The sequence below is a fragment of the Coffea eugenioides genome, chromosome 8, assembly GCF_003713205.1.
Source record: "Coffea eugenioides isolate CCC68of chromosome 8, Ceug_1.0, whole genome shotgun sequence".
Lineage (NCBI taxonomy): Eukaryota > Viridiplantae > Streptophyta > Magnoliopsida > Gentianales > Rubiaceae > Coffea > Coffea eugenioides.
Window position 1 is genome coordinate 23,914,484 of NC_040042.1, and position 24,603 is coordinate 23,939,086.

At 34.6% G+C, this 24,603-nt stretch overlaps 1 non-coding gene across 1 annotated transcript; it reads left to right on the plus strand.

The window, feature by feature from the left end:
- The first annotated feature begins 16,576 nt into the window (after window positions 1–16,576).
- Window positions 16,577–16,683, plus strand: LOC113781856. The gene has a single exon (XR_003469755.1). It is a non-coding gene; the product is annotated as a small nucleolar RNA R71 (small nucleolar RNA).
- Window positions 16,684–24,603: the final 7,920 nt, after the last annotated feature.

Here is a 24,603-nt window from a genome sequence, read left to right on the forward strand (position 1 = left end):
GATGAAATTATTCTTCTGGATAAAGTTGCAGACACGATATTTTCACTTGAGGAAAATGAGATGCATTCTGTCCAATCTTTTAATTCACCTGTGACGGTAATAGTGGTAAATGAATTTTTTTTATCCAGATTTAGTGATGCAAAAAACAGCGGTTGCATGGTGAAGTCTAATAAAATTAAGACTTATTTTTCAAGAATTGTAGTCTAAATTTATTTTGACAATTTTGTCTGTCAAAATTTTGTCTGTAGCAATAAAGTTATGATGGATTTTCTTTACATTTTAGTTAATGTTGATAATTCAAAATTCTTTCAATTTTGAGAAGAAATTGCAGCATTATTGGTTTGTGAGTGCTTGAAGGTTTTTAATATAACTTGAAATCAAATTTTTGTTGTTGTGAAGAGGACTGTTGTGGAATGAATTGCGCGTTTCTTTCCTATTTTTTAGGAAATTGAGATTGATATGTGGTTTAGAACTTCTACTTTATAAATAGGGTGCACCTAGGATTTTTTTTAATCAAAATTTTGGCATATTTTATTAAGTTTAATGCGATTATGTTTGGGTTAATTCCTGAACTTGAGTGCACTGAACTGAAGATTCTTTTCAAACTTGTTTTGGATTCCAATATAAATCCAAGTTTCTTTGAAGGATGAACGTGATTCACCCCTTGTTTGTCCGGGTTAATTCATGAAATTAATCCATTAAAAATCATTTTCATCATCGTGTCAAGAGGGGTAACAACAGTGAGAGATTGTGAGTTAGTGATGGTAATGATCAAGAGTAATGGAGGAGGGAATGCGAAATTAGAGAGTGGTTGAATTGTACCAACTAATTTAGTGGTAGGTTGAATGAAAGATAGGCTAGTGCTTGATTTTACCGGATATATTAGGAATCAATTTCTAATTATGAAGAAAACCATATATAGGAGGAAAAAAACCCATTAAAATATTTTTTCAGTATCATATGTTTGAAAACGTAAGATTAGTTAGGAAAAAATAAATACAAGATATAGTATGTAAAATTAAATACGAAAAGTATGTAAACGCAAGGAAATATAATAATTATTTTTATATGTTTATGCATGGTAGATTAGGTAAATTTTAATTGTATTATTGAAAATGTTAATGCACATTGTAGATTAACATTGTTAAGATGCTTATATAGTTGATGTTAATGCACATTGTGGATTTAACATCATTATGATATTAAATACAATGGATGTGAATTTTAAATGTATTAATGAGGATTTTAAGTGTTTATTTATTGTGGATTAGTCACTTAATCCATAATAATTTGTTAAATATTTTTTCTGTAGTTTATGGTGTTACTGCAGGTGACATGCTAGGTGATGTTAAAGAGACTAAAATTATTCCTTCAGAGAAAGTTGTCGACACAATATTTCACTTGAGGAGAACAAGGTGCATTCTGGCAAATCTTTCGATTTGTCTATAAACGTGCTAGTAATAGTAGGAAATGAATATTTTCTTTATCCAAAGTTGGTGATGCTAAAAGCAGCAATTGTCATAGTGAAGCCTAATAAAGTGGAGACTTTTATTATTTGAGAACTGCAATCTAAATTTATCTTGACAAAAAAGATGGCATGATCATCACTTTTGAAATTTTGTCTGAATTCATGACAGTAAAGTTATGGGTTTTCTTTGCCTTCTAGTTCATGTTGATAGATTAAAAACTCTTTCAACTTTGAGAAAAGAGTTGTTGGGATTATGGTTTGTGTGTGTTTGAAGATTTTTAGAATTATTCGAGGTCGATTTTTTTTATATGGAGGGGACTGCTTGAAGGTTTTTTAGAATTACTCGAGGTCAAATTTTTTTAAATATGGAGGGGACTGATGTGTTGGGAGTTTTGTGTTATAGTTCTAAGGTCCTTTCCATTTTTGAGAAGAAATTGTGAGGTCGCTGGTTGGTTGTTTCTTGAAGTTTTTCAAGAAAACTCGAGGTCAAATTCTTTCAAACTAGATGGGGACTGATGTGGAACGAGTTACATGTTTCTTTCCTATTTTTTTTATATAAACCCGTTTCCTATTTAATTTAGAACTTTTATTATATAAATAGAAACGTAGGCTGAATGAGAGGTAGATCAATACTAGGTTTTACCTAATGAATTAGGAAATAATTTCGAACTATGTAGAGAGTAGTAGATACGAGAAAAAACTCCAAACAGTCCCAAAATTCAAACAAAGATAGAAAATCACGACTGAAGAACTCAAGAAGATATTATAGACACCATTAAAAATGACAAAGTCCAAAATATCAGAGAACGTCCTTCCAAATGGAATGAGAGAAATGAAAAATCCATAAAATATGACTATTGCTTCCACGGATTCTTTCCACAGATACTTAGAAAAGATGATAAATCTCATGGGAGAAGCATCCAAGAGAGAGAGGGCAAGATAGCCCATTTTCTTCCCAACAGAATGTCTTATTTTAAATTGCCATGATAAGTCATCACTATGTAAGAGATAGTCAAGGAGACTGAGATGCCAATAACTTCAATAAGATAACTTTCATGCCAACTGTATTCGACTAAATTTTGTCCATGATTAATAAATAACAAAAATACTATAGTGGCAAAAGTAGAGATTGCAAAGATTACTTGTAAGAATTGGAGAGAAAAAGCCAATGATTTTTTTTACTCTCTTCTTTTTCTTTTTCTTTCTCTCTATCTTCTATCATTTTTTTCATTTTTTCCCTTCTTTTTCTCTCATTTCTTCCTGGTTATCTTATATTTTCTCTCTTTAAAATTCTAAGGTTTGCTCACGGAATCTCATCATGACCTATATATAATGGATTTTAAATTTTAAGGTTTGCTCACAGGATCTCATCCTCATCCATATATAATGGATCTGTCCCTACAAAAATCTTTTTTTTTTTTTTTTGTGTGTATGCATATTCTACAAAATCGTGAACATTTGATACACCAATTAAATGATTAACATTAAGCCTTCCTTCCCTGTCCACTTACTTAATCCCAAACAACTTTGACCTATATAAAATAGGTCTAATTGTTGACATTGATTACTACTAATGTATGATCTCTTACACAAATCTAGTCAATAGTTTGGCTGTTATTATTTGGAATGGCTTAAGTATGGCCATTCCAAAATCTTGTTGAAACAAAAAAAAAGTAATTTGCAATCTCTCTGCTTATAGACTCTTTAGAATCTTATCTTTATAAGTGATATTATCTTTGTATAGTGGCATTAAATATGTGATCAATTTGAACTTTACTCATATCCAATGGAAACTCGTGAAGATATTTTTTGGGTGTCATACTTTTGTACCCAATGGGCACTCAATAAGATTTTTTAGGTGTCATATGTTTGGCAACGTAAGATTATTTAAGAAAAGTAAATAAATACAAGAGTAAAATTAAATAGAAAAAGTATACAAATGTAACAAAGGGTAATAATTGTTAGCATGTGTTTATGCATGATAGGTTAGATGAATTTTAAATATATTAATAAGAATGTTAATGCACATTGTGAATGAACGTCACAAAGATGTTAAATCAGATGATGTTAATGCACATTATGGATTAAAATCAGTCTGATGTTAAATACAAGAGAGTGAATTTTAAGTGAGTTAATAAGTATTTGAAGTGTTTATACATTGTGGATTATTCACTTAATCTGCTATAATTTATTAAATATTTTGATTACAATTTATGATATTATTGCATGTGACATGTTAGGTAATGCTAGAGAGGATGAAATTATTCCTCCAAATAAAGTTGCAGACACGAAATTTTCATTTGAGGAGAACAAGATGCATTCTAGCAAATCTTCCAATTCATCTATAGAGTAGTTGGTAACAACAAGAAGTGAATATTTTCTTTATCCAATGGTGGTGATGCTAAAAGTAGCGGTTGTCAAAGTAAAACCTGATAAAGTGGAGATTTTTATTATTTGAGAACTGCAGTCTAAATTTATCTGGACAATAAATATGGTATGGTCATTGCTTTTGAATTTTTGTTTGGATTCGTGACAATAAAGTTATGGGTCTTCTTTACATTTTATTTCATATTGATAGTTCAAAGACTCTTTCAACTTTGAAGAAGAATTGTAGGGTTACTGGTTTGTGGGTACTTGCAAATTTTTAAGATAACTCAAGGTCGAGTTCTTTTGATGTGAAGGGAACTAATGTGGAACGAGTTGCATATTTTTTCCTAGTTTTTAGACAATTTTGTTTTTTATTTGGTTTAGAACTTCGAGTTTATAAATAAGGACATACCTCAGGTTATTTTATCAGGCTTCTAGCATATTTTATCAAATATAACAAGGTTGTATTTGAATTAATTTTTGATATTGAATACACTCAAGTGAAGATTCTTATTTTGACTTCTAATTTGAATTGAATTTTTTTTAGGGTTGAACGTGATTCACCCCTTGCTTGTTTGTTCGGGTTGATTTGTGAAATTAATTTGTTGAAAATCGCTTACGTCGTTTTGTTTAAAGGGATAACAATAGTGAAAACTTATAGGTTAGCGGTGGTAATGATCAAGGGCAATAGAGGAGAAATGGAAGTAAGTTGTGGCTGAGTAATACTAGTAGGTGGGGTGGTAAGTTGATTGAAAGATAAGCAAGTGCTAAGTTTTACCTGATGAGTCGGGAATCAATTACTAATCATGAAAAAGGTCATAAATAAGAGGAAAAAAACTCCAAAACCCAAGTAAAGGTAGAACATCATGAATGGAGAACTCAAAAAGATGTTGTAGACACCATAAAAAATGGGAACGTCTAAAATATCAGAAAATGTCCTCTCAAAGAGTAAGAGAGAAACAACAAACTCATAAATCATGAATATTGATTCCACAGATTCATTCCAAAAATGTATAGGAAAGATGGCAAATCCCATGGGGGAACCTCCCAAGAGAAATAGGGTAAGATAGCTCATTTTTTTTCTGAAGCGAGTGCTTTGTTTTAGATTGATATGATAAATCATTACTACGTAAGGAATAGCTAAGGAGGCTGCGATTCTAATGACCCCAATAAGATAACTTTCATACCAATCGAATTTAACTGGGGTTTATCCATGATTAATTTATTAGAGAAGCATCACAAGGGCAAAAATGGAGATTACAAAGATTGCTTGTCAGAATTAGAGGAAAGAGCCATTGATTTTTTTTCCTCTCTTCTTTTTTCTTTTCTTTCTCTCTATCTTCTTGCATTTTTTTTTTCCTTTTCTCGCTTTTCTTTCTCTCATTACTTCCCAATTGTTTTCTTTTTTTTTTTCTTTAGAACACTAAGTTCTGCTCGTGGGATCTCATCCTAATCTATATATAATGAATCTGTCTCCATAAAAATATTTTTTTTGTGTATGTGTATCCTACAAGATCGATGATATCTGATGCACCAATTTGTTAAATATTTTACCTACAGTTTATGATGTTAATGCAAGTAGCATGCTAGGTGAAATTAAAGAGGATGAATTTATTCTTCTAGATAAAATAGCCGACACGATATTTTCATTTGGGAAGAACATAGTGCATCCTGACAAGCCTTTCGATTTGCCTATAAAAGAGTTAGTAATAGTAGGGATTGGATATTTTTTTTATCCAACTTAGTGACACTAAAAGCAGTGGTTGTCAAGGTGAATCCTGATGGATGGAAGATTTTTATTATTTGATAACTGCAGACTAAGTTTATCTTAACCATGAAATTGGCGTAGTCATTACTTTTAAAGTTTTGTATGAGTTGTTGACAATAAACTTACGGGTCTTCTTTACATTTCAGTTCGTGTTGATAGTTTAGAAACTATTTCAACTTTGAGGAATAATTGTGGGGTTACTACTATGTGAGTAAAAGTTTTTTTGATAACTTGAGGTTGACTTTTTTGATGTGAAGGGGACTGATGTAGAACGAGTTGTGTGTTTCTTTCCTATTTTTTAGGCAACTTCGTTTTCTATTAGGTTTAGAATTTTTTAGTCTGTAAATAGGGATGTACGTAGACTTTTTTTATTAGGCTCTTGGCATATTTTATCAAACTTCACACGGTTGTATTTGGATTAATTCTTAATCTTATGTGCGCTCAAGTGAAGATTCTTTTCAAACTCGTTTTGGATTCTGATTTTAAACCAATTTTCTTTGAGGGTTGAATGTGATTCATCCCCTGCTTGTTTGTTTGGATTAATTCATGAAATTAATCTGTTGAAAATCATTTCCACTGTCATGTCGAGAGGGGTAAGAACAGTGAGAGATTGTGGATCAATGGTGGTAATAATCAAGAGCAATGGAGGAGGTAATGTGAAAGTACAGAGTGATTGGATAGTACTAGTAGATGGATATGTTAGGCTGAATGATAGATAGACCAGTGCTATGTTTTACTTGATGAGTCATGATTCAATTTCTAACTATCAAGAGGGTCATAGATAAGAAGAAAAAACTCCAAGCGGCTCCAAAATCCAAACAAATATAAGAACTCATGATTGGAGAACTCGGAAAGATGTTATAGACACCATTCAAAATGATAAATTCTAAAGCATCAGAAAACGTCCTCTTAAACGGAAAGAGAGAAACAACAAACCCATAGAACTTGGCTATTCCAAAAATGTTTAGGAATGATTTCCAATTCTATGGAGAAACCTCCCAAGAGAGATACGGCAAGATAGCTTATTCTCTGCCTAACAGAGCGTTCTATTTTACGTAGGTATGATAAACTATCACGATGTAAAGAATAGCTAAGGAGACTGCGACTCCAATTATCCCAACAAGATAACGTTTATACTTGTCGGATTCGACTAGATTTTGTCCATAATTTGTAGATAACAGTAGCATCACAGAGACAAAAATGGAGATTGCAAAAATAGCTTGCTAGAATTTGAGGGAAAGAGCCATTGATTTTTTTTTATCTCTTCTTTTTCCTTATCTTTCTCTCTATCTTTACTCGCTATTTCTCTTTTCTCTCATTCCTTCTTGGTGGTCCTCTATTTTCTTTCTGTAAAATTTTAAGATTTGCTTGCGGGATCTCATTTTGACCTCTATACAATAGATCTGTCTATATAAATTTTTTTTTTGTATGCATATCCTACAACATTTTACAAATTTAATTAATAGTTTTGCTACCTTTATTTGAAATGATTTAAATGTGTTCACTTCAAAATCTTGTTGGAACAAAAAAATAGGCCGTTGGCAATCTCTCTACTTATGGACTCTTTAGAATATTATTTTTAAAAATGATATTGTCTTTATATAGTGGCATTAAGTGTACAACCAATTTGAACTTTCTTGTATCCAATGGACACTTGTTTAGATATTTTTTGGGTGTTATATTTTTGAACCTATTAAAATATTTTTAGACAACACAGGTTAAAAATGTAAGATTGTTTAGGGAAAGTAGATAAATATAGAAGATGGCAGGTAAAATTAAATACGAAAAGTACATAAATACAATAAAGGGTAATAATTGTGAGAGTTTGTAGGTTAGTAGCAGTAATGGCCATGGACAATGAAGGAGGGGATGTGGAAGTAGGGGTTGGCTGGATAGTATTAGCAGGCGGAGTGGTAGGTTAGATGAGAGACAAACTAGCACTAGTTTTACCTGGTGAGTCAGGAACGAATATTCAACTATAAAGAGAGTCATAGATAGGAGGAAAAAGCTCTAAATAATCCCAAAATCCAAATAAAGATAGAAAATCAAGACCAGAGAATTCAAATAGATGTTATAGATATAATTGAAAATGGCAAGATCCAAAACCTTAGAGAACGTCCTCTCAAATGGAAAGAGAGAAACGGCAAACCCATAAAACATAACTATTGCTTCAATGGATTCTTTCCTAAAATGTTTTGGAAAGATGGCAATTCCACAAGGGAACCTCCCAAGATGGATAGGCAAGATAGTCCAATTTCTTCCCAACAGAGTGCTATAATTTTGATTGGCATGATAAGTTATCACTACATAAGGGATATTTAATGAGCTTGAGATTCCAATGATCTCAATAAGATAACTTTCATACCAATCAGATTCGATAATGCTTTATCCATGATTAGTAGATAGCTGAACCACCACAGAGACAAAAATGGAAATTGCAAAGAATGTTTGCCAGAGGGAAAGAGCCATTGATTTTTTTCCTCTCTTTTTTTTTTCCTTTTCTTTCTCTCTATCTCCTCTCACCTTTTTTTTTTCTTCGCTTTCTCTCATTTCTTCTCAGTTGTCTTCTATTTTCTCTCATTAAAACCTTAAGCTCTATTTGTGGGATCTCATTCTGACTTTATATATAATGGATCTGTCTCTACAAAAACCTTTTTTTTTGTGTATGCATATCATACAAATATGAGTGACTATAGTTTGTTTACAAGATTCATTTGTAGAGGTCAAAATCATATGTTTTGTAGGCAATATTTTAATTGAAATGGAGTGTATATATATTTTTTAAAAAAGGTACTAGTTATTTCAAATTTTAATTGATTTTGAATTCTTTTAATTTTTTGCCTTCTTCTTGTATTCTCTTTGCATATTTGTTTCTTGGCAAAAGACTATTTTTGAGAAAAAATCTTTGTTATGTTTTAGATGAATATGTAAGATACATAATTAAATTACACTTTTTTTTAAAAAATAAATAATAAGTGGAGCGAGACGAGTATCCATTGATCTGACCTATCTTAGTAGCTATTCGATAACCGGATACCCACTGATATGCGGGATGGGTAAGGGTTAGAAAATCACTAACTTGCAAGGTGCAAGTCGAGTCAGCGAAATGATACATGGGATTGGTACCCGACCCATATCCACCTCTATTACCATCACTTACACCATCTCAACTACTACTAATTCTTGATAAATTGCTTTGCTTTTGATGCATTGAGAGATATTTTTGACCAAAAAGTGTCTACCAATTCTAGCTTTAGTCCTATAAACTTTTCATAGTAAACGCTTCATTAAAGTTTAATCAATCTGTCCTTTGATCCTTACCATTTGAGAAAATGTATGATATCATCATAACTTTTTACTAATAGAAATATTTTGGGTTGCCCTAAATGCTTACAGGTAGTTGATATCATAAGTTAACAAAGATGGGAAATGACGGGTTTTTACTTTAAGTGCAAGTTTAATTCCGAATTATACCCGTTTTACTGCAAGTATACAGGCCAAAATCGTAATATTGGGTATGTATCGGGTCGATCCCACGAGGAGCAATTAAAACAATTATTAGATACTAAGCCGGCGGAGAAAACACAAACTGAACAGGGCGTGGAATGTCCCCCGTACCAATACCAAGCCGGCGGAGAGTAGTGATAGTCATCTCAGCCCGTGGTGGAACATACTCCCGCCGCATGCCTTCCAAGCGAACCTCAAAACGGGGGAAGATTAAAGTCAATAGACGAGGAAATGATAATTTGAAAGAAGTTGTCTTACGCCTCGCCGTAGATCTAATGTGGCTGATGATGATGTTCGGCAATGAAATTCGAGCATACGGGGAAGTTCGGTTGTGGAACATGTAATCAAGGAAGTAAATATTGCTCTTGCGAACTTCCGTGTGCCCCGTCTTCTTTGGGATGACATTGTGAGCCATCATGTAAATGATAAGCCGATGACGAGATTCGAAGACATTCGCCAAAATGGTCTCCTTCCTTGTAGAGCGAAAAGGTTGATACTCAAGACCAAACCTAGCCATGGCCAGCGAGGGATCCCACCTCCTATTCGGGGGAACAAACTCCTTCTTCAAATCTATTGGACGGCCGTCATCCATACACCCCAAAATAGCGGCCAAATCCTGACGTGACAAGGTGATTCGTCTTCCACGCACCCAGGACTCAACCATTTCTCCACTATGGCGCGCCTTACTCTCAATGTTGGCGTAAAACTCGCGCACCAAGTTGGGTTAGTAATAGTTTGGAAGGGTGAGAATCGGAGCCCATCCTAGCTGAGCAAAAGCATCTGAGATGTTGTACATCATCTCAACTGGTGGACTGACGTGCATCTCAAACAAAAACTCCAAATTAGCATGCGCCTCATGCCACTCTTGATTCCTGCGAGTATTGAACCTAACACTGTCAAATGCCGATCTACCCGCTCCACGGGAGGTGCCCTTACCAGGCTGTCGGTTAACTGGTGGAGGAGAAGGTGAATTCTCCTCCTCAGTCACCTCCATCTCCTCATTAACCTCCCTCTCCTCACTACTAGAGGATGAAAGTACCGCTCTTCTTCCCCTTGGCATAGTACTTAAAAGAAAATGTTGCAATTAACCACATGTATTTAGACACAATGCACAATTTGGCAATGAATATCCTAAAATGATCCAAATAATCTCTAATGTGTCCTTGCAAATGATAATTCGTCTAATAACTAATGTAAAAGACCGAATCAAGAAGAGCCATAATTTATGCCAAAAATTGCTCAAAATCACCAATTGAAACAAGATATTGAATAATTATAACCCAATCAGTGAAATTAACAACAATTATGATTATAACTATTTAAACTTAACAATAAAAATATGTTTTTAGCTATAATCATGTTTAAGCAAAAATTAAACCAATTAACTCACCAAATCAACCAAATTACTCACTATACACAATGCACATGCTCAAACATCATCAACTAACCATTCTTAACCATAATTAAACATCACCAATGGCTCAAAAACATCCTAACTTCATTTTCCGATTTCCTTCAAATATAGCAATTATGAATTTATAAAGCAATAATGACCAACAAATTGCTACATTTAAACTCATAAACATACTTAAACAATCTCAATAAGCATGAATAAATTCAAAAATAGTCAAATACATCATCAAATTTTCGACATTAAAAGATGTCAGATAGCTCAGGATAAAAAATATGACTTTCTAAAATCAAAAGATTTGATGAAGAAACTTACCTCAATCACGTAGAAGGATGTTTGGTGATGCTAAAAATGCAAAAAAACCTATGAAACAACCTCCAATTGACCTCCAATTGACCTCCAATTGAAGAAATTAGAGTTGAAGAACCCCAACCTTCAATCCTTCAAAAACTGAATTTGAGGTGTTTTTCTTGGATTTTAATCAGTTAAAAAGGTTGTATGAAGCTCAAAAGGTGTTGAGTTGATGTTTTCTAGCAAGATTATGGAACAAAATTGAAGATTTGTGGGTTCGGTAGAAGAGAAGAAGAAAAACGCGCCTGGAAAATTAAGAAGAGTGGAAGAAATGAACCTGAAATCGCGTTTCTGAAGCCTATATTGGGACACAGAAAACGCGACTAGAAACGCGCCTTCAACTCGCGTTTCTAAAGTCGCGTTTTATGCACAAATCTTGCAGGAGTAAAAACGCAGCTGTGTTTGAAAACGCGACTTTGAGTCGCGTATTTGAAGTCGCGTTTTTGGATTATGATCCAGGCTTGAAAACGCGATTTATCTGAGAAACGCGACTCTATGTCGTGTTTTTAAGCGCGTTTTCTTCATTGTGGTTGCAGAATTAGGAACGCATTTTGATGAAAACGCGACAAAGAAGCGCGTTTTTATGCCAGGCGCGTTTTATTCTGCAATTTTTTTTGCAGAAAATGAACTTTGAAAAATTACCATTGGTACCCCAATCACTCAAAATGCATCATGGATCATTTGTTTGCAAAATTTATCAATGTACGCACATGTAAAATGATAAAAACATGCATTTTTCCCCTTTTCGACGGATCAAATACACCTTTAACGCAAATCAAGGGGTTGAGTGGATTGATCAAAGTTCGCCTTTTTTACCTTAAATGGTCATTCTTGCTTCCAATTGTCAACCCTATAACACAAAAATAACAACTTAACTAAAACACTTATTCAAACCACAAAATCACACCAAATTAACACATATAACATAAACATTGGATTGCCTCCCAATTAGCGCTCTTGTTTATAGTCGTTGGCTCGACTCACATATTAGGGTTCTTAAATTGAAGAGGGCTCGCCCAAAAGACATATAAGCCCCTTGGGTACGATTTCACCTGCCAAGTAGGGTTTCAATCGTTGTCCATTGACCTTAAACCTTTCATTTCTTGAATTTGCCACTTCAACCGCTCCATAGGGAAATACTTGAGTGACTTCAAATGGTCCAGATCACCTTGACTTCAATTTTCCTGGAAATAACTTCAGGCGTGAATTGAATAAAAGCACTTTTTGCCCTACCTGAAATTGTTTAGGAATAATGTGCTTGTCATGCCAATATTTGATCTTTTCTTTATAAATTTTGGCATTTTCGTATGCATGTAACCGGTGTTCCTCCAATTCACTCAGCTCAAGTAATCTCCTTCCACCTGCAAGATTAAAATCCATATTAATTGCTTTAATAGCCCAATAAGCTTTATGTTCAATCTCTACAGGTAAGTGACAAGATTTTCCATAGACTAAACGATACGGCGACATCCCTAAAGGAGTCTTAAATGCCGTTCGGTAAGCCCATAGTGTGTCATCTAGCTTTGTAGCCCAATCCTTGCGTGATTTATTCACAGTTTTCTCCAAAATGAGCTTTATCTCACGATTAGCTAGCTCCGCTTGTCCATTGGCTTGAGGATGGTACGGGAGTGATGTCTTGTGCCTACAGCCATATTTAAACAATAAGGAATCCAGTTGTTTGTTACAAAAATGTTTTCCTTCATCACTTATTATGGCCTTAGGTATACCAAATCTACAAAAAATATTCTTTTTAAGGAATCGGAGTACAACCTTAGAGTCATTAGTAGGTGAAGCGATTGCTTCTACCCATTTAGAAACATAATCCACTGCTACTAAGATGTACTTATTATTAAAAGAGCTTGGAAATGGTCCCATAAAGTCTATACCCCATATATCAAATAATTCAACTTCTAAGAAGGTAGTTAGGGGCATTTCATTCTTTCGAGATATATTTCCAATTCTTTGGCATGCATCACAACTTTTAACATATTCCCGAACATCTCGATACATGGTTGGCCAATAAAACCCTGATTGCCATACCTTTGCCACAGTCTTTGAAGTGCTAAAATGACCACCTATTTTAAGGTTATGACAATGATATAAAATATTATGTACCTCATTTTCGAGAATACATCTACGTACCATACCATCGGCACAATGTTTATACAGCAATGGTTCCTCCCAAAAGTAACTTTTGACATCATGTAAGAATTTCTTCTTTTGATGGTAATTAAATCCCCTTGGAATCTCTCCACTTACCAAAAAATTAGCAATATCAGCATACCATGGAGAATTGATAATTGCTAGGACAAACTCATCCGGGAAATTCTCTTGAATAGGAACTTGATCCTTGACTGGAATATATTCTAGGCGTGATAGATGATCCGCTACTAGATTCTCCGTTCCCTTTTTGTCTTTTATCTCCACATCAAATTCCTGCAATAAAAGAATCCACCGAATTAGTCTTGGTTTTGCATCTTTTTTATGTAACAAATATTTAAGAGCCGCATGGTCCATATATATAATAACTTTAGATCCTACTAAATAAGATCTAAATTTATCCAAAGCAAATATCACTGCCAATAGCTCTTTTTCTGTAGTTGCATAATTGAGTTGTGCCTCATTTAGCAACTTGCTAGCATAGTAAATGACGTGCAACCGTCCTTCTTTCTTTTGTCCCAAAACTGCTCCAACCGCATAATCACTTGCATCACACATCAATTCAAATGGTAGTGACCAATCGAGCGAAGTTATAATTGGAGCCGAAATCAATTCCTTCTTCAACCTTTCAAATGCAACCAAACAATTGTCATCAAATTGAAAAGGGGTATCTTTACATAATAAATCACATAATGGCTTTACTATTTTAGAAAAATCTTTAATAGAACGTCTATAAAAGCCAGCATGTCCTAAAAAACTCCTTATCCCCTTGACATTGCTTGGGGGTGGCAATTTTTCGATGACTTCTATTTTGGCTTGATCCACCTCAATTCCTTTGGAGGAAATCTTGTGTCCTAAGACAATTCCTTCTTTTACCATAAAATGGCATTTCTCTCAATTCAGTACAAGATTTGTTTCCTCGCATCTCTGCAAAATCAATTTCAAATTATGAAGACAATGATCAAAAGATGAACCATACACAGAAAAATCATCCATAAATATCTCCATAATTTTCTCAATATAATCAGAAAAAATAGCCATCATGCATCGTTGAAAAGTTGCAGGAGCATTGCATAAACCAAATGGCATTCTTCTAAAGGCAAAAGTGCCATAAGGACATGTAAATGTGGTCTTCTCTTGATCCTCTGGAGCTATAGCTATTTGATTATATCCTGAAAAACTATCAAGAAAATAGTAAAATTCATATCCAGCTATTCGCTCCAATAATTGATCAAGAAATGGTAGGGCAAAATGATCTTTTCTTGTTACTGTATTTAACTTACGATAATCAATACACACTCTCCACCCTACCACAAGTCTAGATGGAATTAATTCATCATTTTTACCCATGATTGTAGTCATTCCACCTTTCTTTGGTACCACATGAATTGGACTAATCCAAACACTATCGGAGATAGGAAAAACTATACCTGCCTCAAGCCACTTAAGAATTTCATTTCTTACCACCTCTTTCATGTTTGGATTGAGTCTTCTTTGTGTTTCCACCACTGGTTTGCAACCGTTCTCCAATAAAATTCGATGCATGCATATAGAAGGACTTATACCTTTAATGTCTGAAATTGTCCATCCAATTGCCTTCTTACGCCTTCTTAGAACTCTTAACAACTTTGCACACTGTTCATCATCAAGGTCAGCACTAACAATTACAGGTAAAGTTTTATTTTCTCCAAGAAATTCATACCTTAGATGAGTCGGAAGTGGCTTGAGCTCTAACTTTGGAGGTTCAATTTCTGAAGGTTGTGAAAACCCTTTTCCTTGGCCAAGACTTTCATACAAATTACCCCTTTTATAAGGTGCTTGAAAATCCAAGTACTTGGCCAATTCTTCAATTTCTTCACAAACATCTTCTTGCTTACCTAAACTCATTAAACAATACTCAAGAGGATCTAAGTCAAAGTTGACTTGACTCATCTCTTGGGTTAGTTTATCAATTGTGCCAATAGAATAAGCATGATCGGTAAAAGAAGGGTATTTTTCCATTTCATTCAAATTAAATTCTACCTCTTCTTCACCTACTTGAAACTTAAGCTTGCCATTTTTGACATCAATAATAGTACCTGCAGTAGCTAGAAATGGTCTACCTAGAATAATTGGCATAGATATATCTTCTTCCATATCTAATACCACAAAATCCACTGGAATGATAAATTTTTGAACTTTTATCAATACATTCTCCAACACTCCCAATAGATATCTAATAGACCGATCCGCTAGTTGCAAAGTAATATTAGTGCGTTTAAACTCATACAAACCCAATTGTCTAGCCACTGTTAAAGGTATTAATGATACACTAGCACCAAGATCACACAATGTCTTAGAAAAATCAACGTTACCTATGGTGCAAGGTATAGAAAAACTCCCTGGATCCTTCAACTTCGGTGGTAGCTTATTTTGAATAATTGCACTACATTCCTCCGTTAATGCTATTGTTTCGCAGTCTTCCAACTTTCTTTTTCTAGTCATGATTTCCTTGAGAAATTTCGCATAAGACGGAATCTGCAAAATAGCATCGGCAAAAGGAATGTTAATGTGCAATTGTTTGAAAAGTTTAACAAATTTTTCAAAATCTTTATCAAACTTATTTTGCTTTAATCTTTGTGGAAATGGAACCGCAGGAGGTATTGGAATGGTAGTGGAAGATGATGGTTGCTTTTCTCTTGGATTCTCCCGACTATTTTCCTCCACAATTGCCTCTTGGTTCCTCTGCTTTTCTTCTTGTTTTTCGTTCTCATCTTTCTCAACTTCCACCACTGGAGGATCTTCTAATTGTCTACCACTACGAAGAGTAATGGCTTTCACATGCTCCTTAGGATTGACCTCTGTTTTGCTAGGTAATTCTCCTTGATTTCGATTATTCAAAGAACTAGCAATTTGACCAATTTGGACCTCTACATTCCTGTACATTGTAGTGAGTTGATCCAGTCTCCCTTCTACTCGTTCAAATCTGTCCGAGGTAACCTTAGCAAGTTTTTCCACTGCAATCTCCCAACCCAGTTTAGTTTCAGCTTGTGGTTGCCTTGATTGGAACCCCGGTGGATTGGTTGGCCTTGGTTGATTTCCTTGGTCCTTCCATCCAAAGTTTGGATGATTTCTCCACCCTGGATTGTAAGTATTCGAGTAGGGGTTATTTTGAGCATTACGATTGTAATTATTGACGAATTGTACCTGCTCAGAATCAACACACTCATTAGTATCATGTTCACCTCCACATATAGAACAACACGCTACATGTGCATTAGATGAACTTGGACCAACTCCACTTTGTCTACTTAGCAACTTCATCACATTATTCATTTGAGCACTCAGCATATTGAGAGTGTCCATTTCTATCATACCTGCGTGACGTCTTGTATTACCTCTCTCATTGGCCCATTGGTAGTTATTTGCAGCCATTTCTTCTATCAAATTCTGAGCTTCTTGGGGTGATTTACCCATTAAAGCTCCACCTGCAGCTGCATCGATCATAGTTTTAGTAGAAAAAGCTAAACCATTATAGAAGGTTTGTATGATTAACCACTCCGGCAGTCCATGATGTGGACATTTTCGAAGCAAATCTCTAAACCTTTCCCATGCCTCATATAATGATTCACCTTCCAATTGGCTAAAACTAGTGATATCCATTCTTAGCTTAGCAGTCTTACCTGGTGGAAAATACTTATTCAAGAATGCTCTTGATAAATCATCCCATCCGGTGAAAGTATTAGGAGCATGAGAGTGTAGCCAAAGTTTGGCCTTATCTCTCAATGAAAATGGGAACAATCTTAGCCTTATAGCATCATCACTAACTCCATTCATTTTAATTGTATCACAAATTTCCAAGAATGTAGCTAAGTGTGTATTAGGATCTTCTACTGCATTACCTCCAAATTGAGATTGTTGAACCATTTGGATAAGTGATGGTTTAATCTCAAAGTTGTTAGCATTTACCGTAGGCCTTGCTATGCTCGTTTGAGATCCTTGTGTTCCCGGTAGAGCAAAATCTCGTAGAACTCGCCTATTTGCTTCATTTTCGGCCATCTCTTCCTCAAATGGTAGATCTATTGAGATTTCCTCTATAGGTTGCCAAATCTCTTGTTCCTCTTGCTGTGGTGGATGCCTCCTTTGTCTACGTAGTGTCCTCTCAATTTTTGGATCGAAAGGTGTAACTTCCCGAGACGCCCGGTGCATACACTACAAACAGAAATAAGACATATTATGCAATTTCAATTGTCAAAAACTGATTACAATATAAGATTAAATATAATCAGCTCAACTAATAAAAATAAATCTGTCTAAATTAATAGAGTTGATTAGGCTCTAATATTGCCGCTCCCCAGCAACGGCGCCAAAAACTTGACGGGTTTTTACTTTAAGTGCAAGTTTAATTCCGAATTATACCCGTTTTACTGCAAGTATACAGGCCAAAATCGTAATATTGGGTATGTATCGGGTCGATCCTACGAGGAGCAATTAAAACAATTATTAGATACTAATTTACTCTATTGTTTAGACTCACAATAAATTTGAGCAGAAAATTCAGAATTTAATTCAACTACAAAAATTCTTAACTAGATAAATGCAATTTCACAATAGGAGTAGAATTCACTAAATATTAAGATCTAGGGATGTAGATTCCACATATAACACAAAAGATCTAAAACGAATGAATTTAACACTTGTTACTACTCTTGTTTAACCAAGGATTCATTTCCAACAATACCAAAATCACATTCTCATGATAATAATGGGTTAAAACAGATTAGTTTTTCCTAATATCTTGGTAAATACTAAATCTGTTTTGTGCATACAGGAAATGTAGATTTCATCCACTTGAATGTATTTCTATTCTCATGAATATACTACTCAAGCTCTACTTATGTCATTCCATTATTTTTACCATTTCTCAATGAGTAAAAACAAGTATAAACCTGCTATTGGTGATCAAACAACAACAAGTAATCCAACATACACAAGTAGATAAGTTAATACAAGATATAACAAGTATAAATCACAATCACTTCATATCACTTGGCCATAAGCTTCATCTACTCCCTAGATAAAGGAAATTAGCTACTCATGAATGATTAAACACTCATAACTTCATTAATGGAAAGCATCTCAGTTTACAAGTACAAGAAAGATAAAGAAAAGCTTAGCCAAGTAATGGTGAAACTCTCCAAGAATCTCCTAAGTCTTGTACTAGGTGAGTACAAGATGAAACCTCCAAGTGTTCCTGCAAAATTTACTAGCTAGAGAGTGTTTGCTATCAGACAATCTGGCTACGTATGGATGTCCAGACCTCCCTCAATGTCTCTGCATAAAAACTACTCAAAGGCTCCATTTTTCCAAGTCAAATTCTAATCTTTGATTCCCAAATCCCCACTTTGTTAGCATAGTCAATAACCAATATTTTTGACTTGAAAATAAGCCCCCTTTCTTGTCCTTTGGTCTTCTGAAGCATGTGCACCGAATTCCCTTGCAACTTATAGCTGGAAAGTAGTCTGAACACAAGAGGAATGGCTGAGCAAATTGCAGATTTTCGGCTACAAAACGCGCCTACACAAAACGCGGCATAAACTCGCGTTTTGTATACTCGCGTTTTCACTCTGGCCTTATTTCAACTGCGATTTTCTCTATGATGAAGACCGAACTGGCTTTTGTGCAAAATACAAAAGTTGTAGCCCTTTGAGTTAGCTTCTAGAATCATCCAAATCGGAGCTTTGTAGCCTAAGATATGATCGAAATACTATCACCTGGTCAAACCTCTATTTTAACTTCCGACCACAGAATGCAGCTTCTGTATTCTGACTTTTTGTCCTTGAAAATGGCAGAATTGGATTTCGATGTCTTCATAAGAAATGTAGATCTCTTTCTTAGCTTTAAAATGGTATAAAGATCACCTCAATCCGATAAGTGTAGCTCCATATATGGTCGAAATACCGAAGAGTGTCAAAACTGACTTGTATTGCATTTCCTCACTTGAACGTTTTTCTCTTCATTCTTCTTGTTACCACTTGAATTCATCACCAATTATCTACTTGTCACCTCATTTGACATCCATTGGTGATTGAATCATCATTCCTGCATAAAAATGAAGTTTTTACCAGTAAAATCACTAAAAATGCAATATTATTCACTTTTACCATAAATATATAATTTTACCAAAAACCTCTTTATTTTAATTATAAAACTAAATAATCAACTCAAAATTAACTAATAAAATGCACTTAAAAATACGTAAAATAAACTCTTATCAGGAAAAAAGATCAATATTTCAAGAGTAGCAAATACAAATAAGAAGAATATCTTTTGCTCCTGAAAAATGAGGAGGAGGAGGTCATCCTATTGATAAAGAACATATGCCAATAACTAATTTTTTTATTTGTTACTTTTATGTCCTGTATGCCTTTCGATAATTGTTATTTTTGGATAAAGACTATATATTTATTTCTTCTAGATTGTTGTTAAAGATTATTTAGGATGACTAGAGTTACCTTAGTTGATTTGGATGGTTCTTATGTTGGATAAATACTAATCAATTGTCATGTGACTAGTTTAGGTCGCTGCTGTCAGTGTCTTATGTGGCTTTAATTGTATTCTATGATGTGAGTTTTTGTCAAAATTGGAAAAAAAGTTATTGATAGCATCATTAATTTGAATTTAATATAACAAACATATTTATAATGCTTACAATGAGTTTTAACAAATTGTATTAGGAGGTTAAATATTTGGCCTTATGAAGGCCTTGTGACAAAAAGAATTGAAAGACAAGATTTTTAAGATTAAAAAAGACATTGAAGTCAAAATTCGTTTTTGGATAGTTTAGCCTAACATTTATTATATGCTGTAAATATAGAAAATTTAGGAAGCTATTGCATGAGTTTTTACGAACCTCTAGTTTTAGGTCACTATGTTTCTTTACTAACTTTGTTTTCAAGTATACATTTTTTTATCTCTATGGTTTTTATCCAAAATAACTTTTGAAAGACTTTAAATTGCTCAAATGGTTCTAATTTGTCCAAAAAACAATTAACTTTTCAATCTAACATTTTATTTTATATCCAAAATTGCCCCCATAAATCAAGGTAACAAAAAATATTGAAATTACAATCTTTCATTCTTGTTTTCTTTTTCATTAACTAACTCCCAAATTATTTTAAGCTCTTCTAATTGCAATATCAAAGTACGATTTAACTCTATATCCTAAATCAACTTTGACACCAATTTTAATCTAGTTACCAAATAATAAATATAATTCTAAAACTACTAAACTTCTAAAAAGGCTTAGTTTAATTTTTGTCAAAAATGCTTCTCTTAAATCAAACTCTTGATGTTGTCATCTTCAATGCCATCACAAGTTTCAATTGTCATTCCAACCTCTGCAACAGTATAGCTGACGTGCAATTCAAATTTAATTTTGATCTTCTTCACTAGTAGGTGTGAAACATACTTGTACTTTGCACACAATTTGGCTGCTAATCCCGCTTGATCAAAAAATTTATCAATGTTCACCCATTCACCAATAGGGCCTTTAAATTTTCTTGGATAATAAAAATTCACACAATCTTTAACAAATAAACCATACCTTTCTTTTCACCAATAATTTTTACCATAATAATTTTCAATTCCATGATTGCCAATAGTTTCAACCACCATACAATTACCAATAATTTCTTTTATATCTTCATCCACAACCAAATTGATGCATTCATTGACAAATTCTTCTTCATCAATCACCCCAAACAAAGTACGCAAATCATAATTTTCAACCATATAAAAAATTTCACAAGTACTTTTTTCATTATCAACAAACACATCTTCTTCTAAATTAACTTTCCATGTCAAACCAAGTTTTGATTTACAATCAAATTCATAATCATACTCCATCCAAATATAACAAAGATTTGATCAAAATTACTGAAGTGATTGAGAATCAGTAAAGACTCTCGTGTAATATTTTTCAACCACGGATTTCTGCATTATCTTAAAAAATAACTTGGCCTTCCTTTTCTTATCATCATTTGACAAATCATAGAAAGAATTGATTTTGAGAATTTCATCCAAATTACACCTTTTGAGATAGTTCTCCATTAGCATTCTAATCTTTCATCATACGTGCTCAGTAGGTGCAAAATTTTTTATTTTTCACCATTAACAAATTCTCTCTCTACGGCTACTCGAGATAATTTACATACCTTCACAAAGATTTTTCCTTCCCTGCTTGAATTTGTTGGCCTCCCTCGTTCAGGCTTGAACAAACTCCACTGTAGATAATCAACAATTTGACAGGACCTTTTTCCCTAATCACTTCATAACACCAATAATTTTGATAGAGTCTCTCTTTTAGATCTCCGTCCAATTAGGGTCAATTTTTCCCCAATTCTAAGTGATGAACGACTACTCCAAACTAACCCTTGTGATCCAATCCTTTAATATACAAGCACTCTACCATAACCTCTATATCTCCTTTTATCGCACAGGTTCCTGTATCATAAATTTTGCAAACCTTCTAGGCACTACAGATACCCCAATATTAAACTCTTGAAATAGGTGTGACGCCCCCACTTCTCCCTAAGGCGAACCAAAGGGTATCCGCGGGACGCCTGCCCAACTCTCGCTAGGACTCATGACCAATCTTGTTCAAGCTTAATACAATATTATCTATCGCAACAAGGCAAGTAAGAAAGATAAGTCGCTTCCATAAGTAACATTAAAATTTACACCACAAGTTCCACAATATAACAATCATCCAATTCTTACATTTGATCCCAAAAGATATCTCAATCCCCAAAGTACAAAATAGCCAAGCAGTCTAGTCAATTATATTTGGACCCTAATACAAAAGTACTTCAAAAGGGGTTCCATCAAGTTCCACATACTCCATCCCTGTTAAGAAAAACAAATCTACGGGGTGAGCAGAACGCTCGTGAGGCCAAGAACACACATGCAAGCACATAGTTCAAGTAGTAAGCCCAAATAACAGGTCAAATGATACAGTGTGAGTAATTAACAATTCAAGTGAAATATAAAATAGAAACAATTCAAGGATATGGTAGCTCTCAGAAGCTAAGTTCCACTTGCTTGCCAAACTCATGAGTATATCTTCCCGCAATGACTCTCCGTCATCCGGGTCGATATTTTCAATCCGTAGATCTCCACTTACTTCTCATGTCCGTCCACCGTACAACCCTCACCGGGCCCGAACGACATTTGTAAGGCGATACTCCACGAGTATGCCAATCAAGATCTCTCGATAGATCAAACTTATCATGTAATTCTCATGGCTTACCGAGGTTCCCGACCAAACCCATGCTGGCTCGAGTTCCAAGGTTGGCCTATGAGTTTGGGCGTTCCTCATGTACATTTGAGTGTCGAGGAGGTTCACTCCAACGACGTATGCAGCCATAGCATACTATTTCATGTAATTCAAGCATTTGATACGTTTAAGCATTTGAACTTTCGAGCATTTGACATATTAAAACATTTCAAGCATGAGTGACTCATTTCAAATGAGAACGAGTGCGATAAAGTACACATTCGACTCCATTTTCAAAATCTCAAGTCATCGATAGTAAACAAGCATGTATAAAGTTCACAGGAGTTCAAGTAATCACACACTTGACACTCACCAAGTAATCAAGAAGGAATGTCACTCGAGGTTCAAGCGTTCACCGTGGGATCCTCTTGAAGGTTCTCGCACGAGCCTGAGTAATTAATAGTGAATCATTACTTATAAACCCCAGTTACTATGGGAGGTCGCACACTCCAACGATTCTAGAAAGTATCTCGAAAATGCCTAAATTTCCCTTGAAAATTTGAGGCTCAACGAGGCTTTAAGACTCAACTATAATCCAATTTTTTTATCCTTAAAATCATTGGATGAAAACTTGTAGGTATGAAATCATGTGAATAAATTTTTAAATGAACGATCGAAGTCGAAATGAACAGTGCCACGTCGCAATCTGGCCAGAAACTGGCCGGATATCTGACCGGATTTACGGCCTGATTCAAGGCAGTGAGGATCCAAAATTTTTTTCAAAATTCAACACCAATCCGGCCAACTATCCGGCCAAGAACTGGCCGGATTCACGGCCGAATTCTGGTGAATAGTTTTCCCGCGCGGATTCATTTCAAAATGGCCAAAATTCATGAATTTTAGGGTATTCTTTGAAAAATCATAACTCGCTCTCTGAAAGTCCAAAATTGGGAAACTTGGTACCGTTTGAAACTACTTTCCGAGTACTAAAAGTTTCTAGAAGACACTTTTCCATGATTCCAAACGGAAGATATTCAAAATTTAGATCAAAGTTACTGTTTTGGGGCACTTGAGACAGATTTAGGTTGGTTTTTGGCCAACTTTGAAAATTCGACAAAATTTACTTGATTTGAACTAACCAATGAAATTTGGAAATCTATTAGAGTTACAATCCAAGTTTAAGACAAAGCAAACGGAACAAGTATCGGAGGGTTGAGCACCAAGATATGATAGCTCAAATTTGCTGAAAATTTGAGACAATTATGCAATTTCCAGGTTTAAAGTACCAACTTTGGGATTTTGTTCGAGTATCGAAATGGACTCGGAATGACACCAAAATTAGCAGTATTATACTACTATATAAGAGCTATTCCTTTGCCAAATTTCTTAGGTAAATAATCATGGGAAGTCAGCTAACAAAATCAATGAAATTGTAAGAAGTTCCAAGGCAAACCTGCCTTGGACTTCCGTTTTTCCGTTTTCAAGCATTTGGCCAAGGAAATTTTCTCAAACATGGTTCATTGGTGTAGAAAATGTCTAATAAACATCCAAGATGTGTTTGGTAGGTGATTAACACCAAGAATTTCAAAACAACAAGTCCCAACAATGATCTAAGTATTTACTAGCCAAAAGAGGGTTTTAGTTCACCGAGTCTGTTTCAAACTTTGGCCACAACTCACTCAATTCAACTTGGAATTGAGCGTGGTTGGTGGCTTTGGAAAACACATTCATTAATATACAATTTCTCAGAAGAAACCATTTTTAAAATCCATCCACAATTATCTCACATTTGAGCATCATGTTGTAGTTCCTGTTCTGTCTTCCAGTGAACAATGAAACAGGACAGCAATTTTCAAACGAATGGTGTGGCTCACTCAAGTGGAACCAGATCGTGTATTTTATATCCATAGAAAGCTGGGAATGTCTAGTTTCTAGTGCCACAAACAGCACTCGATTTCGACATCGGAGCAAGGAGTTATGGCCGAAACAAGATGACTGCCTGGGCAGTTACGGGAACCATTTTCCAGTTTTCTAAGCTTTCGAAATCCACACATTTGGGTGACCAAATCATGTTATTTTTCAATGAAACTTTTCACACACTCAATATAACATGTATACATCATAAACAAGCCATTAGAACCTCAAAATTTTGCATCAAAGTGCATGAATATAGCAGGGGCAAAATGGTCACTTTTGGTCATTGCACCATCCTTAAGTTTCTATCAACAACCCAACATTATTTCACTAATTTAAGCACCAAACTAACATTAATAACATCATCATTCACCAAATCAGTCCATCCATCAAATGTGGGA